The following is a 27652-nucleotide window of genomic DNA, read 5'->3' as shown; positions in this document are numbered from 1 at the left end:
TTAATTGAGCAGATTAATCATTAATAATATTTTACCATTTATTGTATCTCTTTCCATATGTGTATTGTTCATATCAGGGAGGAAGTTATTGTTAAATTAACATAAAATTTTAAAAAGATCAAAAAGTTTCGATCTCCTTAGTTCTATTGACCTTGGCTATCTATAACTTTCCTAAAAAACAAGTTAGATTTTGTTTATTGAAACCAGAAAAACAGAATACTCCTTTAATGTATATCTATTATGAGAGGTATATTCTATCATAGTTTATGTAACACTTTACCATGTACTTTTCCAGTCCACACTTTATTCACCATAAATCTAATTTTCCTCTGGTTGATGCAAAAAAAGAGGGTGTGGAGCTCAACAATAGGCTCACTGGTGTCATCCTTAATCTCCAGCCCTTTAATTATCCCGTGTGCTTGGTATTTAGCTATAGTTTGTATTTGTTTTAGAAGATAGAGGGTATTGATCACATTAACCAAATTATAATAATTAATTATGCTATTACTGTTAGGGGAAATATACAGTTAGGTTTCTGTGAACCTCTAGTCACAAAATTTTTCTCAACATATAAATATATAACCATGTTTTATTGTTTATGACACTCTATTTAATAAATATTTTTATTCCCAAAATTGGATTTCACTACCAAAAGCACTATAACTCAAAACTGAACAAAGCTTATTTACCACACCTATTTTCTTTTCAAGGCTCAGCACAACCTTCTTAAAGTTAGAACACTGGGCAATAATTTCACACTACATTTTGTAGCCATTATAAGCAAGAAAATCAATGACAGAAAGCATAAAAATGCAAAAAGCTTGGCCCCAAATCAGCTGCACAAAAGGGATAATTCTTTGCAGTACAAAATCTAAAACCGGAAGGATGAGGGTGGCCATGTTGTACCTCATTTGAGACCATGCCTGTCAGGCAGTTCTAACGTTTCGCTACTCCACTTGTGTCCATGAATGCCAATGAAAGGAACACAAGCACTGATTTGGGGGGTGACACATAAACTTTGCGAGCATGCAAACTCGTGAATAACGAATCTGAGAAAAAGGATGGGAGGTATATGCAGAGCTGTACATAGATCCAGGCTTCCCCTCCCGGATCTCTTCTGAAATCTACTGTGAGCCCAGTAGCTGTGCTGCCCTGGGCTCTGTCTTCTGCTTCTTCAGAAGAATGAGGCTGTGGGTTTTTCACTGAAATTTCAGTCTCCCTGTTAGATGTTAACCGTTGGCCACTTCCTGACACAATGCAAGGCAGACGAGCAGCTCGTCCTTCATGTGTTTTCCCCGTATTCAAGTGTTAGCTTCTTCTAATATCTGCATTTTTATATATTTCCTTTTTCTGAAAATACATTTATCTTTTTAATTCAACTTAAATCACTGAAATATATCAGAGCAAATAAAACTAATATTTTACATACCTATGCCAGAAAATATACCTCACTAGCATACTATACAGTAGGACTTTGTTAAAAGACATTCAAGTCAGCCTAGATAAAAGTATCAGGCAAGACTTTTTTTCTACATATCAAAAGGGGGGAGGAGGGTGAAAAGTCCTTTTTCATATGCTAATAACTTGCATTAGAATTGATGTCTTTGTAGGAAGAAGAGAACTAAATGTAAACATTTAATTTACAAACTGGCCAAAATAAATAAGTATAGAGGAAAATCTTCTCTAATCAAAAGCATTGAAATTGTTTATAGATTATTATATCTACAATTACTGACCATTCTTATTTTATCTGTGGCATACTACAGAGATAAAGTTTCTTTTTAATGTAAAATTTAGTTCAGACTTTAACAGTTTCTCAAGGTTCCCTCCAGCATTAAAAAGATAATACTATAAATGCAATACTGTAAATTAGTTTTAAAATTTATAAAGCATTTAAAGTTAACAGGGGGACATGGATATTATTAAATAGGATTATGAGATGGCAACATTTTTTTTCAGTATGTAGAACTTAATAGACATTTAAGAAAACAAAAATTTAATTGAAAATATACCATTTTAGAACCACTGCTTATATTGTTCAGAACAAGAAGTTTTGATTGATATGTTGTGGGAATTTTTAGTTTCTTCATGCAATTATTAGATTTAATGTTTTTTACCTTTCCAAAAAATTTAACTCTCCCTTTATTACCGTATGCTAACTGTAATCCTGGGTTGTCATGTCTCAAGCTCAGAGGTGAAGGTAATACTAGTAGAAGGTTTCAGAGAAAATGGTGCAGACCCATGATAAAGGAATAGGAGACAGAGATAAACTTTTTTATTCATAGATGGGTAACAGTTTACTATGATGCTAATCTACACTTTTTAAAATTGAATTAAATGTGTTTTGCAAAAGGAATGGTTGCTTAAAGGTTGCAACATTGAACACATACCCAAACAGCGTTTCTTAGATTCCCTTAGGTCCTGAAATGCAAAACATTATGAAATATCACCAAGATGTTATTGAAACAATTTCCCGTTTCTGTGCTAGTGGGTGATACTTCAGATCAAGTGTTGCAGATGACATTCTGAAAGCATGCAATTGATTTCAAACCCTTTACATCATCATGGAAATGTTTAAACAGCCATATAAGACACATTTCCTGAGATGAGATAGACTGCTCTTTGTTTTACATGGGAATAGTTTAAATGGTAGGTTGACATTTAAAGAACTAAATATTCAAGCATGAGGTAACTTGGAAAATAATTAAGATTAAAGGTTTGCAATAACATATTATTATGCATTGAAACAAACATTGCATTGTGTTTATTTGACACTGATCTGGCTAACACATGAAGAATGAAATCATTGATTTGATTTTGACCCAAATAGTGATGAAATTATAACCTTTGCAAGAATAAATTATAGCATATTCTAACCTTTTCATCATTTCACATTTACACTATCACAGGGCCGTTATTCAAAAGGGGAAGGGATGATTTTGCCTTGAGCTCTTCCTCAGAGTTATATTTAAATTCTTCTTTATAATGAAATGTAAATGATTGTAAAGGAAAGTGGGGAGACTCTAGCAAATCTATTGCAGTTATTCATATGTAATATTCACTACGGTTTAACTTAACCAAGAGAGCACCCATCTCGTTTCAACAGCGTATCTGTCCATATTTTCATGAAGCCACTGTGTAACATTCATTATTTGAATACTGCAGCACATAATTTTTATTAGTAAAGTGCAAGGAAGCTTTTACTTACAGGGAGAACTTCATGACCTAAGAATTTAATTAAAAAATACCAAGTGAATAAAAGTTATGAGCACCTGTGAACATTAAACTAGATGAAAATTGCAAACCTTTAAAATGAAAATTTAAATTATCCCTTGATTTGTTGAACATAATAATGCTTATTGAAATGAGTCAAATGACATTTTTTCTTATGAAGTTCTTTCTGATATATAGCATTTGAAACGTACTTCATTGTTCATGAACATTAATGCTTAATTTCAAAGATCATTTAATATGTATTTTGTAAGGAAGTCGAGATTTAGTCTCTCAGGCTTGCTTGCTGGATTGATTTGATGAGCTTAAAGAAAGACATCACTTAATCTAAATTCAAACAGAGGGACTTTAAATCACCCAAAGAGTATTCTCAGTACTATACACTTTGCTCATTTTTAAAGAAAAAAAATCTGACTTTTGTCCAATTGTTCCCAGTGGCCATTGAAAATTTTACACTACCAGTTACATTTAGACTGAAGCATGATTTGCTTTTCTTTCATTGTCACGTAATTCAACTTAAAAATAAAAGTCTTAATTGCTTACAATGAGCCATGTTGTATTCCATCTTCCAAAGATCCTTCAGTGAACCAAAGCCACCTGGCTTCGTGAAGCTGTGTTTTATGAAATGAAACACGAAGTGGAGCAAGAAAAGAGATTGTGATTATAAGTGGGTTACACTTTCCTTGAGGCTGACATGTGTAAGCCTTTTTGGTGACATTTGATCCACAAGCTGATGAAGCAAGGGCATTCACCATGAAGATATTTGGGAAAAATTGGTTCAGGCATTGTCAGAACAAAAGCCAGATGTGGAACTTGCATGGGACCTTTGGAGAAAGCTATGTGGTCAGTGTGACTGGGGAATTTGGAGAGTGAACAAGAGGAAGCATAATTTAAGATGTCTGAGAACTAAGGGGGCACTGGTTATGATGTGGGGAGGGGGTCAAGTCATTTCAGAGAGTTTTGCTTATACCAGATTGAAATGGGGAGTACATTTGAAGTGTTTAGCCAATGAATAAAAGACTGACCTTGGACAAGGTTCAGATAAGGTCAGCTAGCGACAAGGTTATCACTGTAATTCACAGAGGGAAAGATGGGAAATATAGCAAATCCAAATAAGTATATCTATTTGAGGAAATATCCTGAAGCATCTTTGAACTGGAGACCACATAATTTAGGTACTGGTACATCCAATATTCAAAGGATTTTTAAAGATTATTAAGTTGCAAGTTTCTCATCTGTGGAGAATCACTTTTGACAAGACTTTTTTAATGTAATAACTACATTCCAGCGTGGATTATTTGGCATGCAGATTATATAAAATACATTGAAACACACTACCATGGAACACAGTAAAATTAAAGAGGAGAATTTAGCAGGGCTTAATTCATGACTCTATGTTGCCAGTTTAGCGATGCAAGTCTTTAGTGTTGCAAACCTAGTGTTGCACAGGGGTTTGCAACCTTTTAATCTTTTGTCCCTCCAAAACGTGTTTCTCAGAGTTGTGCCAATAGGTTGAACAAACTGCCGGTGATTTTTAGGTGTGACTCACAGATGATTCCAGAGTTGTCTTATAATCTTAAACTACATTTGACAATAAAAACACCTGCACCATAACACCTCTTCATGGCATTCTTGTGCATGTCTTGTGTAAGGAAGTACCATCTTTCCAATCCTTATATATATATATAATTTTAATATTTACTTAATGAACCATTCCCCGCTATCCATTCATCATGCTATCTGAATCACTATAATTTGAAACTGTTATTCAACATCTTATCTAGTCTACATTTATGTATCTAACAAGCTTGGCTAGTTTTACCTTTTCATGTGGATTTACACATCCACAGTTTAGGAAGACTGTACACATTAAAATGGCTTTTTCTTAAAGAAGTCCAGAATATATTTACTGTAAAAAATTGGATCATCATCACTCAAACCCTGGCTAACATTTTTACATGTGTATAAATACACTGTAACTAATGAGTACCTTAAAAGTTATTTTATAAAATATGAATAATTTCTATAAAATATATAAATGTTGCATCATTAACTAAGTATTAATAATTAGTGGGTAATTAAAATTAATACTTAGTCATGGGGTTTCTGCTCAGACACACAAATTTTGAGGAGGCAAAACAGAACGAAGGGAAACATCGTCTGGATTACAGAGTCTCCTCAGCTCCACCACCACCAGCTGATAACACTGGCTTTCCTTAAGTACCTCTTGCAGCTGACAGCTGTCAGCATCCACTACTAGCAACATACTTTCTCTTTCGTCCCTCTCCATGTATACAAAAAAGCAGCATGATTGTATTTAGCTATGTTCATTCTAATATTAGGTAAAAGGTAATATGCAAATAAACACTAATCAGGGAGGTGGGTTTTTCTTTAATCAAATCTTGTGAAACATAAGATCTCCTTAGTAAGAAAGCCAAGGAGAAACACAATTCTTATATTAGAAAAAATAGAACTTAATTATGAAATGTAATAAGCACTTAAATTCTGAATGGCTGCTCCTTGAAAAACACTGTGCAAGGTCATGCTGTCAGCTTCAAGGGCCTTCCTAAGAAGGGAATGAGAGACTAGGACAGCAAGTGCCCCTCACCGACTGGAGTACAAGACAACGGGAGAGCGGAGCTGGGAGGACTGGCATGCCCCAGAGTGTGATAGATGTTTATTCAATATTTATCTATAGGGTATCCATTTCACTCTACTACATGGCTCTCTATAAACCTAGTGAAACAGACGATGTGCCAGATATTGTGAAGAGGGTAGACCTAAAGGATTTTACAATGTAAGTTCAAACTATTTGCCTGACTACCATTGCTTACAAGCTGGTCTTTTGCAGCCTTACAGGTTGCATCATAACGTTGTTAAAAGCAATGCATTTACAGATTTCCGACACTTCCGTGCTCTTTGTGTGTCCAGCCAAAAGTGGTTGACAGAGCAGAGAGTGGAGCATCACCGTGCTGAATAGCAACTACTGCTTCTGTAATACTTATAATAACTGAGCCTTGGTTCATAAAATTGAAACAAATGACTTGGAAGTAATTTTTTCAAGAAACATAAATAGTTTGAAGCTATTACATCTGAAAATTTAATTACCTTGAGAGCAACTCAGGGTAATTTTCTTTTGTAAAAATATTTTTCATGAAAAGCCAGGCTGTTCACTAGTGTCAAGTGAACGATGGCCCCTCTGTGACAAGCTGAACTTTTAACTTGCTTTTATTAATTCTTTACAGATTTTATTAATAAAACTACATTTGAAATATATTACATGGCCTTTTATTCTTAGAAATTGAGATATATTTAAAACTTAAGATTATATGAAGAAAGTTAATATCCCTATATAACTCTCTACCCTCTGGCTGCCTCCTTTCCAAAGATGGGGATAGTTCCCAAGATCACACTGTGAATTAAACTAATATCAATTAGGCTCAGAAACTCCTTCTTTCCCATCTCCAGCAAAACACTATTTTATATCTGATTTAAACAGCCTGCAGTGTACTGGCTGTCAATGGTCATGGTCTAAAAGTTGACAAATTAACTTACATTAAGGCATAGTAACTGGAAATATCAGTGCTATTTCCAGGAAGAGGTTTGCCCTAAGAAGTCTCTTTTTTGAAAACCTTTTTCAGGGCACAAAATATCACAACACACTACTGCACATCCAAATACAAATGGCGTTGACCAGAAATATATATGCAAATATGGCAGTAGTGAGGCTTATTTTTTCTGCATATATTTGCTCTTACCATTTCAAACAGATAATGATTTTCTGTTTTCTGTTAATGGATATTTGTTGCAGAAAAGCTAAAAGAAGCTGTCTAAAGTCAAAGACTTTTCCAATATTTTATAAAATCCTAAATTGAATAAAAAAGTAGGTGTTCCAGTTTAAAAATAAAATGGATGATATCTTCAGGAAAGCCAGGTCAACTATTGTTTGGCTCTCCCAAGGCTGAAGACAGGTTGGAAGAACCTGAGGACTGTGAAACCCATGAGATGACCCCAAACAGCTTGTTGAAGGTGAAGTTGGGGGTGGGTTGGGCTGATACACAATGTGGAAGCTTGTTCTATGCTCAGGAGTAGTGACCTGCGTTCCTGAACTTGGCTCAGAAGCAACAGAGCTGTTAGAGTTCTTCTTTCTGATAGGTTGTTACCACACAAACATGTAATACATGGCATTGTGCTGGAGTAGAAGTGGGGTCCCCAGTAATGCCTGAATTTAAATTGTACTTCTACTGCTCTGACCCGTGTGGCTCAGTTGATTGGGTGTTGTCCGGAAAAGTGGAAGTCATCTGTTGGATTCCCAGTCAGGGCACATGCCTGGGTGGTGGGTTCAGTCCCCAATCAGGTATGTACAAGAGGCAACCTGATAAATATTTTTCTCTGACATTGATGTATCACTCCCTCTCTTTCACCCCCTTCCACTTTTTCCAAAAATACGTAAATAAAATCTTTAAACAATACACAAATTGTACTTCTACCATTTCTAGTAACTGCATTTCTTCATTTACATTCCAATCTCTCACCCCACATTTTTCCAGTTGTCTCTCTTTAGAACTTGACATCCTACCATTCAGTCCTTCTCCGCTCCTTCCCTCCAACCCCATGTTCTCTTTCCTTTCAAATTGTGAATCCATGATCCATAATAATCACATTTTTACTTTTTGAAAACTTTGGCTCTTCTCTTTCATCTTTCTTTTCATTATTTACCTATAGAACCTATACCCTGTTTACTCAAATGCTTCTAACTGAAGGTGATTGAAGAAATGAGTAAAAAAGCTAAGCAATCTTTAACATTTTGTAAACCCTTTCATTATTGCTTTCTGGGACTCTACTTTGGTCATATTCATCACTGTGTATTGCCTATTTCTACTTACATTTCCTTGAGGGCCCTCCTAATATCCCTTCTCTCTAAAGATTGGGGTGCTCATAGTGGGTGTTCCATGGATAAAATCTTGGAATTAACATTGCTTCATGTAATGTTTCCACCACAGATGTCCCCATCTAAATAATGTGAAACTTCATTCTTCTAGTCGTTCTGGTCAAAATTTTTGGACCCTGGATGGTGTGGCTCAGTTGGTTGGAACATTGTCACATAGACTGAAAGATCATGTGTTCGATTCCCAGTCAGGGCACATGCCCAGAGTGTGGGTTTGATCCCCAGTCAGGTCATGTACAAGAAAGCAACCACTTGATTTTTCTCTGTCACATTGATGTCTCTCTCTCTCTCTCTCTCTCTCTCACTCTCTCTCTCTCTCATCTTTTTCTCTCCCTTCCCCTCTCTCTAAAAATAATGCAAAAATGTCCCTGGGTAAGGATAAAAAATAAAAAAAATATCCTTGGAGTCACAACCCACATTCAACCTACCCACAAATCTTGCCTGCTTTATCTTTAACATATATCCATGATTTAATCACTCATTAACATGTATTCAACCACCAGTATCATATCAACATCCCCTTATAACTAGATCTCTGTGGTAGCACCTCACCAGCTTCCTGTCTCCTTCTATGTATGATATTCTCTATACCATCTGCCATGTATGACATTCTCTGAACCAGCCTCCCCAATGTTTTCCTAATTTTCTCAAAATAAAATTCAAACACCTGATTATGGCCTTCAAAGCCAAAATGACAAACTCCGTTCATCACATAACCTCCTACACTTCCACTTTTGTGTACATCACCTCAGCTATAAGCTGGTGTCTCATCAAGTATGCTACTCAAGGAAGAATGCCTGGCTTCCTTAAATTATCTGCCAATACATAACTGACAGAGAGGCTTCTCCCGATCACCCTATAAAAATTGAGAGTTCCTCCTGCCCATGCTTTGTATCCACATTCTGCTTTCTTTTAACACAGTGCTACATGCTACTGTGATACAAATTGTGTATCACCAATGTACACAATGCTAAATTATTTATTAGTAATGTTAAATTATTTATTAATTTTGTTAAAATTATAATGTTAAATTATTTATTAATTTTGTCTCTACCCTTGAGAATGAAACGACTCATACTGTTAGTTGTTATTTGGATTGTTAAGGTTAAATTTAATTAAACTCTCTTTCATTGAAGCTCAGACTACCATAGCTGTGATGGCCAGACCCTGGGAGTGGCTCCCAGAGTGTCCTGATTCTGGAGGGTTCTCTCCCTTTGAGTGAAGGCAGGACCTAGTAAAGAATATGGCAAAATGAAGGAAGTATATAGGTATAATTAGTTTACAAATCAGCTAATTTTCAGTGAATGAAAAGAGATTATACTAGATAAGCTTGATGTAATCAGGTTGAAGCTTCTTAGAGAGGGACTTGGCCTGCTCCCCAGGGACAAACTTCTTCGCTGTCTTGACGAGGTAAGTGCCCACATTGGAGGAGTCCAAATGACAAGGAATTACAAGTGACACTGGCGGCCTCCATCTGACAGCCAACAGAAAAGCAGGGCCTTTAGTCATACAGCCACCAAGAAGTAAACTGAAAATGCCCTGAGTGAGTTTAGAATCCAGATGCCCCTATGTGAACCACCAGTTAAGACGTCACCCTAACCCACTCTTCAGTCACTAGTTTGTGAGATCAACGGAAAATCAAATTAAACTGTCCCCAGGCTGGAATTCTGAGATAATATACATGTGTATTTTTAAGCTGATGAGATTGTGGAAATTTTGTAAAAGATTTTATTTATTCACTTTTAGAAAGAGCGGGAGAGAGGGAGAAAGACAGGGAGAGAAACATCAGTGCGTGAGGGATACATCAATCAGTTACTATGGGGAATGGTTCCAAGTGTGGGAAATGTGGTCCAGCCCCCACTTGGAAAAGCCAGTAAGGAGCAAGATTCTGCCAGCAGTACCTACGCCCACGGATAGGTTCTCCCATGGGGAATCAGGCCTGCATTGTTCCTAGACTGCTATGAGGCTTGCTCTTGCTAAAACTCCCTCACCCTGAATTGAGGCAGCAAATGTTTACTGAGTATCTTTAACTTCCTAAAATCTGAGCTAAACCTTCCAAGTATGGAGTATAACCGGTTCGACCACTTTTCCCTTTACATTTGCAAATATCCTTCTTTGATATATTTAGCAACATCCTCTCCTTTGTTGTCTGTAAAGATAACCACCCAAAACAAACCTGTGCATAGTAAATGAGGACCATCCTTGATGTAATGTGCCTAGAAAAACAATAAAAGCCTGTCCAGGAGGGGGTCTCAGGGCCCTCTCTCTGACTTAGTAGCCACACAGTCCTTTTTTCTCCACAGGATTTCTGTAGTCCGTGTGTATTTGTCTATTGCCGTCACAACACAGGATCCTGCTGGCCAGGATCCGCATCAAGTTACCTTTTACATGCCTTCAACTGGGGACCTGGCCCACAACCTAGGCCTGTGCCTTGACTGGGATTCGAACTGGCAATCTTACGGTTCACAGGAACTCAGTCCATTGAGTTCCCAGCCACAGTGAGATTGTGGAAATTTGTTACACACCAATTTGTTATAGAAAACACTAACACACTTTCTTAATTTTTCTTGTACTTTCTTCTTTTAAGTAGCACACTGTGTTATACTTCTTTTACATTATTATTTAAGCTATGATTAATTAATATTTTAAAGCATTTAATATTTGATCATTGAATAAATGAATAAATGAATTAATACATTAATAAAGCAGCCCCTGTTTCTATCATAGTAATAAAAATGTTCAAGAAAGTAAGTGCAGGGGAAGAAAAGACAAAGCAGCAATCTTCTTATGTTTAAGTGGAAGAATTAGAGCAAGTATATGGTAATGATGTTTGTTTACCCATTTGCAGTCCAAAAAATATTTTTAAATACTTTAAGATACCACTGCTACCTTACAACTTACAATTATCCTGAATGAGAGATGACTGTGAATATTTTAGCCATTATAAATTTAAATATCATGTAAATGGTTAACACATGGTCACACAATTGGGAAGTACTGAGGTAGATTTATTTCTCTTGAACATAGATCACAAACACTATTAGCTACATCAATTTGTCTATTACCATTGGGTTAATTTCATCAGGTTATAATCTACTTGGCTGGTGCCAATGTTCACTAGCTAGAAGAATCTGTTCAATTTATTGGCATCAAAACAGAAGACATCTTTGCTAATGAAGATAAGATACTTATATGAAATTAGAAGTTAAAGGGAACTTGCTACTTTTATCATAAAAACAGTATCATCTAGCCCCAAATTTGCTCATTTGTCAATGTGAGGAATATGAGCTTCTGACCACAGTAATAATGTTGTATATCTTAGGGAAAATTACTAACTAAGCCACATATTTCTCATCTACATTTTACAAGGTGAGGAAATGAAAGCAGAAGAAATAAAGACTAAGGACCGAGCTCATGGTCACAAGACATCAGTAGCACAGTAACGATTATTGTCTTAGAGCTCTTAATTCTTTTCACTAAATAAACCTGAAGTCATAATTTTACTGTAAACATTTGCTTTTTGAAACTCCTACAGCTTTGTACAAAGTTTTCTAACTTTTATTTAAAAAGACCAATGGCCTTAGAGTCTTCCCACCGTATCGCACATTCAGCTACCTTCCAAGTTCCTCCCTGAGCCCCATACCAAGTGGTTCAGGCCTTTATTCCAGGCAGTGGGCGGTGAGTCAGCCCCTCACTGGGTGTCAAGCAATAGTGCCTGAGTATCGTGAATAGCTCATTCTTCCAAGAGTTCTCCTCCCTCCAGAGGACTCCGATCTCTCGCAGTGTTCAAAATGCAGATAATACTTATTACCACTATCATTTTCTAATTTATATTCACTATAGGTAAAACTTCAATATACTTTCTTGTATCAGATGTTTTTAAGAATGTCTTATTGAACAGATTTTCTGAAGAATAATTAGATTAACGATCACTTGTTTCACTTGTTTCAAGTAGTTTGGATGGTGCCATACCCTTCTAAGTTCTTTTCAGCATAAGCGTCTATTTCAGACCATCAGACATGGCTTCATTTTTATGATTTCATGATAGCAATTTCCGTTTGCTACTGTTCTAATACAGAGCCAAGATAATTTTATGATTACCTTCTGGAATTGCAAAATTCTCCCAATAATTATGGGCTTTATGAGAAGATAATGCCTGCTAATGGCATATGGCTCATTTGGATGCCTCTAGTAGTTTCTCAACTGGACACTCTTTTCATTTCCTGTTTAATCCAAAGGCAAACATTGGAAACCACATGCATAACAGGACAATTTTGTTACCATAAAGAGATGGGTAATAAATGTGGCTTCATATAATACAGACTCAAACTGAGGCAGGTATCCCACTGCAATAAAAGTCGGTACCATGTAGTCAGCCAAGCAATCAAATATCTCCAGTATTTAGTTTGATGATTTAAAGTGGAAATATTACTTCACATTAAGGACATATTTTTATTAAAAATAGTTTTTTCCAGTAACTTTAACATGTAGTGAAGTGAAACTGAGATGTTTTCTTGGTTCAGTATAAAGATGTAATTGGTTCTAATACAAGGTAACTTTAGGGATTTCACTTGGACTTCTACCTACGTCTCACCTAATGAATCCATCAGACTTCTTGATTGGGATAAATGACATGCTTCTTCCTTATTGATCCTTAAAGTGTGATTTTACCAATGTGCAAGCAATATACGAGGTCTATCCAGAAAGTATTCAGCCATGTAATATGAAATACGGAGACATTTATTGAAAAAGATATAAGATACAAGAAACATTGTTTCTGGATCATAGCAAAGACCCACGATTCATCTCTGATTATGCCCTTCTCGAGGAAATCTGGTTCATTTTGAATCTAGTCATTAATAATGCAGCATAATGTTCCTTCTGCTCTGTAGCAGAAGCCACAGAACAAATTTTGCCATGACACGTTTCAGGCAAAGATCCTGTGTCACAATCTTGGACAGAGTAGTGTTCAGAATCCCTAGATCAGCTTCTAGTTCTCGCACTGTCAGTCACTGATCTTTGTTGATTGCCTCCTGTACACCTTCAGCATTCTCAGGTGTTCTGTGTGTAGCAGGCCTTTCAGAATGTGGATCCTTTCAAACGATTCTTGACTATCTTTGAAGCATTCGCGCCACACTTTTATTTGTGCTGCAGTCATTGCTTCATCCTTGAAAGCCTTCTGAATCAATCATATAGTTTCCCACTGAGGAATGTTCAAGCTTAATGCAAAATTCGATATAGATTTCTTGCTCTACTTGCTCAGTCAATTTGACTGTGATGGCCACACAGTACACACGCTCACTCAGCAGTGTCTACCACCCCCATTGACCAGTTCGGAGAAGTTGCCATTGTTCACACATGTGTTCCAGTCCACTCTCCTTGGCTGCCAGGTTACATTGATGTTGCACAAACCATTCTTGTTATATTAAAAAAGGCTGGACTTTTTCCAGACTGATATTGGTATATCAAAACATGAACCATATTATAAAAACCACATAGTAGAGAAAAGGATCCAATTGTGTCTTGAGAGTGGATTAATATTTTTTGTTGTTATTCAGTTTTCTCCAAAGAATGAAATATTAATTATCAAGCAACATGTTGGCCAGTCAGTAAAATAAAGAAGCACAACTAAACAAAAGGCATCAAAAGGAAATAAGAGAATGTAGATTACTTTGCAAAACATTGTTAAAGAAAATTTTCATTTGCAATCATTTGTAGAAACTCATGATAAAAAACCAAATACTAGCATTCTCTATTATATATAATTATTGGATAATCAGTGATCAACCATGAGTAGCAATGAAGATTATATATAGAATTGTGTTATGCTGAAATCCTTTCTATTGAGATTTATAATAATACTATTTCAAGATACAAATGATGGAAATTTTAATACATAAAATATTTTTCTTAATTCAAGGAATGTTAAAAAATGACATGTGCTATCTTGGGTTCTTCTAATCTGTCTTCTAAAGTCCCTTAATAACAGAAAGGATTATTTCTATCTGAAAATATTGAGGAATATTTTCCCCAAAGCAATTATGTTGAACTATACAGCAGAACAGTTGCAAACTGATTTCTTCCCAGAGATGACTAATTATACTTTAAAGATGTACTATGCATCTTTAAACTCATTTTCTTGGCTTGTTCTATTTTTTATTTATTTTATTTTTCTTTCAACTTTTTTGTATTGTTGTTCAAGTATGGTTGTCTCCATTTTCCCCCTATCACTCTCCCCTGCCCTACTGCCACACCCACCTCCCACCCTCAATCCTACCCCCCTTTGCTTTGTCCATGGGACCTTTACACTTGTTTCTTGCCAAACCTTCCCCATCTTCCTCCCATTATCCCCTTCCCCCCTCCCTTTTGGTTACTGTTAGTTTGTTCTTTATTTCAATGTCTCTTGTTATTTTTCACTTGCTTTTTTGTTTTGTTGATTGAGGTCCATTTATAGGTGAGATCATGTGGTATTTGTCTTTCACTGCCTGGCTTAGTTCACTTAACATAATGCTCTCCAGTTCTGTCCATGCCGTCACTAAGGGTAGAAGTTCCTTCACTCTTTTTGCTGCATAGTATTCCATTGTGTAAATGTACCATCGTTTTTTGACCCACTCATTTACTGATGGGCACTTAGGTTACTTCTAGTGCTTGGCTATTGTGAATTGTGCTGCTGTGAATATTGGGGTGCATAGGTTCTTTTGGATTGGTGTTTCAGGATCCTTAGGGTATAATCCCAGAAGGAGGATCACTGGATCATAAGGCAGTTCCATTTTTAGTTTTTTGAGGAAATTCCAAACTATTTTCCACAGTGGCTGCGCCAGTCTGCATTCCCACCAATAGTGTACGAGGGTTCCCTTTTCTCCACTACCTTGCCAGCCCTTGCTGTTTGTTGATTTGGTTATGATGCCTATTATGATGGGTGTGAAGTGGTATCTCATGGTGGTTTTAATTTGCAACCCTCTGATGGCTCATGATGCTGAGCATCCTTTCATATGTCTATGTTCATGTCTTTGACCATTTTTTGATTGGATTGTCTTCTTGGAGTGGAGTCATGTGAGTTCTTTATAAATTTTGGAGGTCAGACCCTTCCTTGTCTGAGGTATCATTGACAAATACATTTTCCCGTATGGTTGGTTCCCTTTTCATTTTGCTGATGTTTTCTTTAGCTATGCAGGAGCTTTTTATTTTGCTGAAGTCCCTTTTGTTTAAAGCTTCTGTTGGTTTGTTTCATTTTCCATTTCGTAATCTTATTAATGTTTCAGTTTCTTAAAGAATAGCTTTTAATACTTACCTGGCAGGGGAGATGCCATGGTCATGAAGGTGGTTTTCCCAGAGAGAGGCTGACCCATTGCACTCCAGGTGTGCTGACCTCTGCAAGTTCCCCAAATGTGGGGAACTTGACTGCATAATTTGTGGTAGTGGGTGACTGTGTTAGCACTCTCCCCTGAAAAAAAAGAAAATAATATATTTTAATTATGTCATTCAATATTCTTTAATGTGTGTGTTCTGATTTTACTCATACTTTTCTAATTTCAAAATTATAAATATATGCTGAAAGTTCAAAATTTAAACACATTGTATTAAAAAAATCTCACTTACATTGCTACACTGATCCATTGTAATGAAAGGACATCAAATTTTCATAAGTAGAGGTCATGACAAATATTTCTAAATTTATTTTATATAGTTATATAAATGGGGTTTATCAAATTAAACATATATTTGGAAATGAAACATTACTATTTTGGATTATACTTCAAATTTTGAAACAAAGTGTATTTTCCACTTCTGTAAATGTTTTCTGAGCAAAGTTTCCATCATCACCCCCTCTTAAGCTTCTTTTTCCAGTTCTTAAATAACTATCTCTATATCTCATTCAATCACAATGAACCATTTGTTACCCTGTTAGGGTTGAGCCTAGTAATTGAAATTATTTGCTACTTTTTCAAGATTGATGTAACACAACAACATTGACACTTTTTTCATTTTTTATTAGATGTAGAAAAAGTTAAACTATGAGACAGTCAGCTGAGGGTGTAAAATAGAAATTTAAAAGAATATAAGAGAATACTTGCATAATATTTCTCTAAATAACTTAATAATTAGTACATAGCTATACTAAGAGACATTTTCTGATTAATAAGTAAGAGGTGGAAGTGGCATAAACATTAGTTTTTTACATGTTTAAATGGTTAATTGGAGAATTATGGTGATCGATAATTATGGAAGTAATTACCTAGAGATTACATAATGCTTAATATATTTCTCAGTAGAAAACAATCATAATATACAAATGTAAGCTTGTCTTTTGTTAATGATATATATGTGTATATATATGTCATTATAACTGTAGAGTGTGTGTATGAATATATATTTATATATATATATATATACATATATATATACTCTACAGTTTGTTAGTTGATCTTGTAGTTTATACAATCTTTATATTTGTTAGTTAACTGACATACAAAAGTAAATAGAAATTTGAACCTAATATACAGGGTACTGGGAATGATAAGCTAGATATAAAAATGAACAGTGTTTTAAGTGTCAGTGCTTGTCATTCATATCAGAAACAAACAAAATTCCTTTAGTCTTATTTCCCCTGATTGGGACTTGTGATTGGATATGATCTTGCTTGTGAGTGTCCTGATGTCTATGGGCCACATCGGAGAATTGAAAGCAAAATGACAAGCATTACGGAGGAAGGGGGATGCAATTTATAAGTGAATTTGGATAGTGCTCTGGGCAGAGTGAGACGATACTAAAAACAGCAGAAAGACTAAAATTCCCATATTTCTACACACTCCAAAACAGAATAGTGGTTAGAAAAACTTTAAATCGTGAGAGAAAAAAGTCTACCTCTACCATTTCATAGCAATGGCACATAGTGAAAAGATCATGTGGTGTAAGGTTACTTAAATATTCTAGACATTGTTTCTTTTTCTTGGGTTCTAAAATGGGCAGATAATAATATGTATTTCAAGGTGTTGTTGGGTAGGAAAAATGATACAATATTTTAACATTCTGGTATATACTAAATAAAATAAAATTTAACCATAATTGCATACATGAGCATTGATAGAAATACCACCAACAAAAAACCTATGAAATTGCTGTGCATTATTGTTTTACACATATATTTAATAAAAACACAACTTCTGAGGCAAATATCTAAGAACTTTCAGATTACACTTGCCTTTCATATAATTCATAATTGTGTTCGGTGTTTTCTTAGTAACATATATAACTTTACATATTTACTCTTGTCACAGCCCGAATTCTTAGAAATTCTTCATATAAATGTATAGTGCACCAAACTCAACTGGTCAGCTTGTTTCTTTCAATATTTCTGCAGGATCTACTGGGCAGAAAACAGTTACTTCTAACCTTCATTTTGAATCCAGCAAAATAAACGAATTCTCACTCTTTAATTTTCAAGTTACAGAGACACAATTTTCTTGACTAAAATCTCCCAATCACAAAAAAAAGAATGTATTTACAGGGGTCTAATTATTTTTTTTTAAACTACAAATTAACAAATTATTCTTATGTATAAAATGTATTTCTTAGAATCAAATTGAGAACCTTTAGGAATTTGCTCACTTCAAAAAGTTAAATAAAATGATGTGTAATTATCTTAATATAACTGATGTATGCACATTCAAAACCAGTTATGTGAAAAACTGTGAATACAACAATTTGCTTAGAATATAATGTCTATAATATGTAGTAAGGGTAATCAGACGGTTTTTGTTTAATTTTCTCCTGAAGAACTCTGGTTGCCAATTTCTCCTGCCCAATCTTCCTCTCTCTTGTATTTATAATTTCTACTTGCAAAAGAGAAGTACAGAGGATTTTTATGCGTTCAGAACTCACATTTAGGGTTTGTCTGCTAAACATTGCATTACTATAGTAGAGGTGCCATCCAGACACTTGTAGACTTGAACTTTCATATATAGAGCATCTTGGCGTTATGCAGCAACCTGTGCTTTAAAATCAGTGGTGCTAGGTACAAATGTGGCTCTGACACTGTCACTTGAACAAATGAATTCATCCCTCCAGAAATCCACACTTGCAAATGGAAGCGGCACATACGTCCAGGCAGTGGCAGAGAAAAATCAAAGTCTGGGTGGGAGTATGGCATCAGCTGGTACGTGAGCGGGGATATTCAATGTCACGTTTGGGAGAACGTTAATCAAAAACTGGGCAGAAAGTGGTTCCAGAATAAAGATATTTGAATTCTGTCCTGTAGATCATCGCAGTGCTTTAAAATTTATTAAGCAAGACATAAAGTAATGGAACGTTAATTTTGTAGTGATGTACATAGTAATTTGAGGCTGAATATAGAAAAAAGCACAATAGAAGACATCTGGAAATGACAGTTGGATCGAACATATGTGTTTATCTCCATTCCCCCATAAGACTCACTAAAATAACAACAAAGTTATAAAATTAAAAAAAAAAAAAAACCCATGAACTTAACAAAGAAAGAACAAATGAGACAACAGCAATAATATATGTAAGTCTGGAAAGAGAATAGAGAAGATATAACTGATTTAGAAAATTCATGAATCTTTAAACCTTCCTGAAATAATCTTGGAAGAAATCGATTTGTATAAATGAACTCCAGAAAGGTTCACGAATGGGAGGCAGCTATCATCACAGAGGGTGGAGGTGTAAGTGAGGAAGAAAAGCAAGTATTATGTCAAACTCTGCTTAAGAGGCAGACAGAAATTTCTATCAACATGAAAAGAAATACAACTACTCTTTAAAGGCAAGGGGACAATTAGAGCCTTGTTCCTTGGAGTATGTGAAACTTATGAAACACGAAAAGGGAAAAACCATGCACAGATGTAGATTACGGTAACTTACATAAATAAGCACAGGCAGAGAAATATATCAACTAAATGGTGAAAACTCCAAATCCCAGTTCAATTTCCTCACCAAGCTCAAAACATTCATTAAGGATGGAGCATTATTATCAGAAGATTAAAATATTCCTCTGCAGAAGGAAATAATATTTAACATTACAATTCAGAAGTTTATCAGGAAACACATCCAAAATATTGTTCGAAAACTATTGTTAAGGAGATAAGCTACTTTGTCACATAATAATATGAAGTATACTTGATATGTGTACATTTCATTATTGAGAAGGAAACTATGTATATCTGAAGTTTCAAACTCTAAGATACAATAAAAACAACAATAGAAGTTGAAGAAGAAATTCAAGAGTAATAATTTCCATTTTTAATACGCTTTTCTGTGCCAGGCTTTCTGCTATGTGCTTCAAATGAATTAACTATCAAATCTCCCCTCCAGAACTCTGTGTAAGTACGACACTTGATAGGAGTTTTGCCAGGAAGAGAGTGGGGGATTCCAAATCAAAAAGGAAAGTTTATTATCTTACATAGCAAAGGCTCTAGATATCAGGCACCCTAGGGTTGTTCAATTCAGTGTTGAACTATCTTCAGGAACCCAGGATTCTTTTTGCTGACTTGCCATCCTCAACCTAGTAACTTCATTCTCAGGCTTTCTACCTTCACAAGAGTAAAATGGCTGTGACTGAGTATGTGAACAGGAGAACATGCAGTGCAAACTGTGGGTAAGACTTCTTGTGTGCAATGAGAGAAGCTTCCCCAGAATTTTTTCAGCAGACTTCTCCAAATATAAATGGATATAAATAAGTACAAATATAAATAAGAATGAAATATAATTTTATTCCTGGGGAAGGATCGAGGTCTTATAACCTTTCTTACATTTAGCTGGCAAGAAGAATGAGATTTTTATAATTCCCTTAGGTTAAACATGATATAACAATGTCATGTGAGAGAGAATTTTAAAAAATGAATAAAATTAATAAGGGGATTGAAAGTGAGGTAGGCAATCACTGAAGTCTCCTATAGATATTTCTTTAATAAAATCAAACTAAAGATTAAGAGGTGGTAAGATCAGCATTATAGAAATGGGAATTTTCCAGAGCACAAATTCAGTGAGGAGTTGTAGGTTTAGATATATTTAGTAGCTGGTTACTATAAGCCAATAGTCAAAAATGGGTTAGAAAGAAAGAAAGAAGAAATTTCCTTTGACATCAGAAGGCAGGATCAGAATGGCTACCATTATGTTGTTCTCTGGACCAGACCTGTAGGTCAGAGACCTAGCGAAGATTTTGAAAGCTCCACCCCCAACCTTTTCATTTTATTTTTCTAATTTAAGTGAAAAATTCTAGAGCATATTACAGGACAAGGTTAATGGAACAGAAACAATCAAGTAACCACAGGGACAATTATTTTAATAAGTCACTAATAGAGGGTAACAAGAACACTCCTTGAATGGTGGACCTTTGACAGAAGGAAATCTCTACAATGTTTGGGATGAATAAAAATGCATGTATGTACCCGGCAAAGTTAGCAAATTATTAAGGGTATTATACAGCCTTCATTATCCCCCAATATTTTAGTTCACATCCTCAATTTTAATATTTACATTATTGTATTCATCCCTTTACTCTTCACATGTTTCTTGTTAGATACTGTCTGTTAATTTTCAAGTTCCTTATAATAATTAAAATACTATTTGGGGAAAAATTCATACCAGAAATCATTATGCACTTACATAACTTTGGAAAATACATGCAACATAATGAACATGCGAACTAAAACAAATCTTTAGTGTTTGCGTAGCACCCTAAGTTCAGTCTGTTAAACTGTGTAAAAAAGGTGACACTCTCCTATGAAAAAATAGAAAAGTTGACATTGAGAAGTCAGAATGCTATTGTGCTTTAATCAGGCACTCATCGAAATGGAAATGAGCAGAACTGATTCTTTAGAATTTGGTTGCTGAGCTGAACCATACCAGTTAGAAAATGATGGTGGATCTAACAGAGCTAAATAACTTTCCTCTAAAATAAATCCATCTTTAACAAAATAAAAAGAATGATTAAATCCAAGGATGACACATTTGTTACTCTCGATGGGTATATACATTTAATATCTTCAAAAAATACATACACCTGCCTAAAATAAAAAAAGAGTAGTTTTTAATATTTTAGCTATCATTCTTTATAAAATATAAATTGTGACCAATATTATACTATCACCAATGAATTTGATTTTACTCTGTTTCTTTGATAGGAATTGAAGACATCAGAACAGGACGTCCGTCCTCCCAAAGCTTAGCCTAATGCACACATCGACCCACTGTAATGAATTGTCCAGGACATATAAACGTGCAGGTCCACTCACGTGTAAGTAGTTTTCAAAAATAACACTTTCTAAATCTAGGCATGAAATAGATCTTCACAGGACATTTTTATTTATAATGAGTAATCCAAATTACAATTGTAAACAGTCCACTGAGCAAATCAGTTTGAAACACTTGATGTGCTATTTGCAAGTTTCTATAACAAAAATCATATCTTCCCCAAAAGCATTAATATGTATGTACCTATACATTTCAAAAAACTTGAATGAGATTTCCACACCCCAAAACACAGTGTATATTACCAAGCCAGAGATACACCTTACACTCTTACAACAAAAAATCAGAAATTATTGGGGTTTCAAAAATGTAATTCCCTAACTTCATATAGTGTTAATAACTTGTCTTCCTGAACTTCATTAATCACATATCTAGGATACATTATCAAGTTGGTCATTTGCTTAATTTAAGAGAGAATGCTTTAATTTTTGAAAATACCTTGAGCATACAATTACAATAAAGAAAATAATTGTATGTGCCTTTAACGTTCCTTATTTGAGTGCATATTTTCTATTCTTAAAATTGACAGGTGATAATTTTAAGGGAAATTATAAACATATATCCTGAAGAATACTGATTTGCATTAAATAAAATGTTTTGCACACATTCTTTAAATAATTTATCCTAATAAGGAATTTGTATCATGGCAAATTTTAATGCAGTCTCACATTTAAGAAGGAGTTATTGATTTCAGTAGTTTCAGTAATCTTATGTATTTTTGTTATATTGTACAACCATCTTAACTAACTTGATGGTGTCCTTACCATAAAAAGCAATGACAGGAAGTGGGACACATTTTAACTTCTGTGGCTCAATGTTGGAAAGCAAAGTTACAAATGACCTCGATTATTACCAATACATATGTCAGTGTGTTTGCCAGTGAATTCTTAATTTGGAAAATCAAATTTTTGTGTTTGTTTACTTAAATTTTTACAAATGTGATTTAATTTTATTATTCTAATGTTTTCTTTCTATTACAGTTGGCATGCGATATTACACTAATTAGAGATGTACAAGATCGTGATTAGACATTTATATAACTTACAAAGTGATCCTCCCTTTTGGTACTTGTCTGACACCATGCAGTTATTACATTATTGTCTATATTCTTTATACTGTACTTTATATCTCCATGACTGTTGTTATATTTGGCGATTTGTACATCTTAATTCTCTCACCTTTTCCTCCCTTCTCCCCAACCCTACTCCTATCGGGCAACTATAAATCTGTTTTCTATATCTGTGAATTTGTTTCTGCTTTGTTTGTTTACTTGTTTTGTTCTTTAGATTTTACATATAAATGAAATCATATGGTAGTTGCCTTTTTCTGTCTAACATTTCACTCAACATAATACCAAGTCTATTCATGTTTTAATTTTGAATCAGTTAATGTGTAACATTTTTTATTTTCTCACCATTTTATATTTAAAAATATTTATATATGCTTTAAAAAATATTTAGTTGGGTCTCCACTTTGGTTTAGCATCAAGAAAACAATATTTTCTTTCTATAAACCATTATTCGTTAATATTTTAACCATGCCTTTCTTAAATTAGAATAAACTACTGTAAACATAAGTTCAAATATGTTTATGCTTACACTATACAGTGATGTTATGACAATGTCTTACCTCTTCTCCACAGGGTTCTTCATAGACCTCATTCCTCCTATGGCTCAGCCATCTTCCAAGGCCAGCAGGGGACAGCCAGCTGAGGTGAAAAAGCACTAAAATATATACAAACATGTGGGATGCTTTTAAATGCCCAACCTGAAAGCTAGACACATGGCAGATGCATGCATTTTGTTTGAGAGAACTTGGCCTCAAGACCCCCCCCTCCCATCAACATGGCTGGCACATATAGTCTAGTCATGCTCTCAAAAATGAGAAGGGGGTTGGTAGTTCAGTGGTTTCTGCCATGACCTCCAGACAAAATTTCAAGAACCCAACTGATCACACAGGCCACAGCAATCATTCCTGCTTACAAATTCCTGGTAAAGAAATATCTGGTAAACTGGATTTATTTTCTCATATTCAACTCTATTTGATGTAGTTCAATATCATACCCCTTTAATTTAAAATAAATATTGACTATAAAGGAAAACAAAACAGAACAAAACAAAATCAGTATACCTACTAGTTTGGCCAGGTGGTTAAATCCCCAGGGAGCCCCGCACCCTACAGGACCCCTCCAGGTAGATAGAGAGTGTCTCCCTTGGCCAGAGGCTCCAAGTTACAAAATTCTATCGCAGGTTTCTCAACTGCTAGAAGATTTGAGTGCTTTAAATTAGACCACATAGTTCCAATAAACACTAATAGGAACAAAACAGCCTAACACACTCTAGTGAATCTGATCCTCTGTTTGGATGATGCTTTTGGTGAGCCACATTCTCAGAGAGACACCCCAGGGTGTCTTAAAGACCCACCCTTGTTGGGTATGGTTAGAATTTTATGCACATTCACATTTGGCTGTTATTCTGGATCACTACCATCATGTCTGTGGCTGGTCCTGAAAAGAGCCTACAATTTAACCACATATTAATAGTCCAGATAAACATATAGCAACAGGAGATATATTTGGATCTAAAATGAATATGCCCCCTTTCCTCACTTGTGATTGCCTCACTGAATTGCTTGAAGACTAACATAAGTGAACTTCATTCTGGACACTTAAATTCATTAGGGAAGTTCTGAACATGTCTTCTCCAAAAAGAAGATTTGGGGTCATAACCTGTGATATATCCCCTCCCCGGCAAGGGGTATCTTCAACACAATGCCAAATTGTCTATTCCTGCTATTAGAACCATTTCATAAAAGAAAGTGTCACTGAAATAGAAACCTTTGTCAAGCTATAGGTCTATTGTACCTTTCCTTAGGGAAAAACATTCCTAATCCCCTTTAGTCAGCATTGCTAAAAAGAAGCAAGGTCATGAGAAAGTTTGAAATTAGAAATTAATCCAAAAGGCAACTTGCATTTCCCCCTACACACAAAAATACTAGTGACTTCTCCTCCAATAAATACATGTTTTCCTTTCTTCCAAACATTCCATGATACTTAAATTGGCCAAGCTCCCCAACTCTCACCCTCATTTAGGGACCCTGGACATAGCATCCAGCACTTTCCATTCTATAACCAGTTTAACCTTTTTTTCTATCTCCTTCCCATACTCTACAAGCTCCACAAGGGAGCAAGCAGAGTACTTTGCATTTACCATAATTTTTGTGCTTAGTACAGTGCCAGGCATGATGTATATATGCAATAAATATTTGATTAAATGAGTATATAAAAATTTTTCCCACTAGTGAATTAAGCAAATTAATTAAAAGCCTAGGATTTTGTCATTATATACTGTCTCATTTTCAAAGTGCCTGAAGTAGGAATTAACCCTTTCTGAACAGTATTACATGTTCATATAACAAGAAAAATAAATAATAAGGATGACAGATTTTTTGTTGTATAAGAAACATTTCTCAGTCTATGAAGCAACAGGATGAAATGCACAGCCTGGTTGGGTGACATGACCTGAATTTCCCTCGGTGCATCTTCACAAATGGACAGTGAATGCTATCGCATTAATGGAGCACACATTTTAGCTGAGTAAGTGCTCAAACACAGTGTACATTTAAAATGGGACACAGAAGTACAGATGGCAGTCTTTAAATAAATTCAGATATATCCCACAAAACATTTCTTGCCTACTGTGGTCAGAAAACCATAATTAAGGCTTTAAAAAATCATCATTGCAAGTACACACTGAAACTCTGTAAGTTAATTAGGAGGTAAATTAAGAACCAGCAAGGGAGAAATATGAAATCGTAATGTTCACTTCGTCCAAAGCCTCTGCATCCTAATTTAATGACACTGGTGTACAGCAGTCATGATTTCTCACAGTTTTGTCTGATCTTTATTTATTACCATAAGAATGCAGTTGATTGGTGTTAGCATGTAGCTCTCTTGGTTACCTTTTCATTTCCTTCCCACACAAAGAAGAAAGAAGAGGAGGAAGAAAAATAATAGAGGAAAGAGGAGAATGAGAAAAATGAAGAAAAAAGCAATGTTATATGATGCGATGCTTAATTTTATTTGTCAAATTGGTTAACCCATGGTAATCAGATATTTGATCAAATACTTCAGATGTTTCTGTGAAGGTATTGTTAGAAGAGATTAACATTTAAATCAATAAACTTTGAGGACAGCATATAACCCTCCATAATAGGAGTGGGCCATTTCCAATCAGTTAAAGGCCTAAGTAGAAAATGACCAATTGCCCTGGATGAAATGGAATTCAGCCAGCAGACAGCCAGCCTTTGGAATCAAGCTGCAGTTCTTTCCTCAATGTGCTGTCACCTATGCAAATTTCCACAGGCTCCTCAGGGGAAGAACTGAAGAGGTTGTTAAAGTCTGCGCTGACTGTTCCAAAAACCCTTCGTCTGGCTATAGGCTGTCTCAGCTGTAAACGGATGTGAAAACTGACACAGTTCTGAAAACCCTGTGAGGAATCATGACTCTTAGTGTGGCCACTCTCATCCTCTTGCTGCTTCGTTCTTGACATTCTTTTTTTTTCTTTTTTCTTTTTAGTTTTTATTGTTATTCAGTTACAGTTGTATGCCTTTTCTCGCCATCCCTCCACCCCACCCCAGCCGAACCCGCCACCCTCCCCCACCTCCACCCTCCCCCTTGATTTTGTCCATGTGTCCTTTATAGTAGTTCCTGTAGTCCCCTCTCCCCACTGTCCCCTCCCCACTCCTCCCTGACCATTGTTAGATTGTTCTTAACTTCAGTGTCTCTGGTTGTCTTTTGTTTGCTTTTTTCTTCTGTTGATTATGTTCCAGTTAATGACATTCTTTAACGTAGATGTTACACCGTAGCCAGCTGGCTGCTAGCTGCCTGTGTCCATTGCTCCTAGAAACACTGTACTGAGTTAAATATCACTACTATTGTCTTTAGGTCATGACCCTTAGTTGGTATTCACTCCTATTATGTTGAGATCACCCCATTATCTCATAGGTATTAACAATTCTACCTTATATCTTTTTTCTGATTTATTTTCTGAATTGTGAACTTAACAGATAATGTGAGAATCATCTATTTTGCTTATGTATGTCACCAATACTGCATATTTTATGTTTCCAATAATTAAAAATAAAAAGTATGCAAAATTATATATGCTTTTTGCTTAATTTAACTGTACATATGATAAGGTAATTCTAAATTTGGAACATATACCCATTTTTTAACCTTTTTTTAAACAAATTTATAACCTAAACTTAGATTTAAGCTTACATTTTAAGAATACATTACAATAGACATTAGAAGAATAAAACATGAATAAATACAAATGAACATTTGGCCTTAAAAGAGCATATATTAAAAATTGAAGGTGCCTTAATTTTAAATTGTATGGATTCTAACATAGGTCAAAATATTTCATTAGAGCTTTTGAGTTTTAAAATATTCTTAAAAGATAAATGGTGTTTCAAAATACCAAAATTTATATAACTACATATAGATATATAGATCTCCTTATAAAAAAAGTCACACTATTACTTCCTAATGTCATTTAATATTATCTAACATATTTTGTTGGCTAATAGGCTATTGCCCACACAAGGAAGATAATTAAATGAATTTTTACTATAACAGCTAGATGGGAAAACATTGATATTCAACCCTTTAAATTATATCATAAAACAAACAAAATTCAAACCAATTGTAGTTCTCCACTTAAAAGCTAAAATTATAAAACCCCCAGGGAATGAAAGAAAGAAGATATGAGAAAATCTTTGTGACTCTGATTTGGGCAAGTTTTCATATAGGGTTACTTATAGTTATCATGGACTCCAACATCGTCAAGTACCACAGATACTGAATATCTCAACAAATCACTTACGAATGCACTTGATCACAATAATAGGTAAGATTGATAATAATCATTATGTTACTGCATGGCAGGGGGTAACTTAGACCAAATTGTTGACATCACAATAGTGAGTGATCTGGTTTCAAGATTTTATCCTGAGGGAGTGCTTTTAGGAACACTCCTGGAATCAACTTTCTTGGCCTGTGTTCCCCAGCAAATAGATACCCAAGAAAAAATTTTTATATTGACAGTCCATTAGAAATCAAAATTACAGGGAAAGTAGTGAAGGGAGAAAAATGCAAGTTAGGGAAGGGAGGTGGAGAAGCTAATACTTGGTGAATGACTGAGC

The 27652-nt window shown here is 35.1% G+C and overlaps 1 non-coding gene across 1 annotated transcript; it reads left to right on the top strand.

Moving 5' to 3' along the window:
* The first annotated feature begins 15462 nt into the window (after positions 1 to 15462).
* On the top strand, positions 15463 to 15626 carry LOC112321241 (U1 spliceosomal RNA). Its single transcript, XR_002976516.2, has one exon. It is a non-coding gene; the product is annotated as a U1 spliceosomal RNA (small nuclear RNA).
* The last annotated feature ends 12026 nt before the right edge of the window (positions 15627 to 27652 follow it).

Source organism: Desmodus rotundus, chromosome 1 (genome assembly GCF_022682495.2).
Source record: "Desmodus rotundus isolate HL8 chromosome 1, HLdesRot8A.1, whole genome shotgun sequence".
NCBI lineage: Eukaryota > Metazoa > Chordata > Mammalia > Chiroptera > Phyllostomidae > Desmodus > Desmodus rotundus.
Note: the sequence above shows the minus strand (reverse complement) of the source record. Positions and strands in the feature narration are given on the sequence as shown.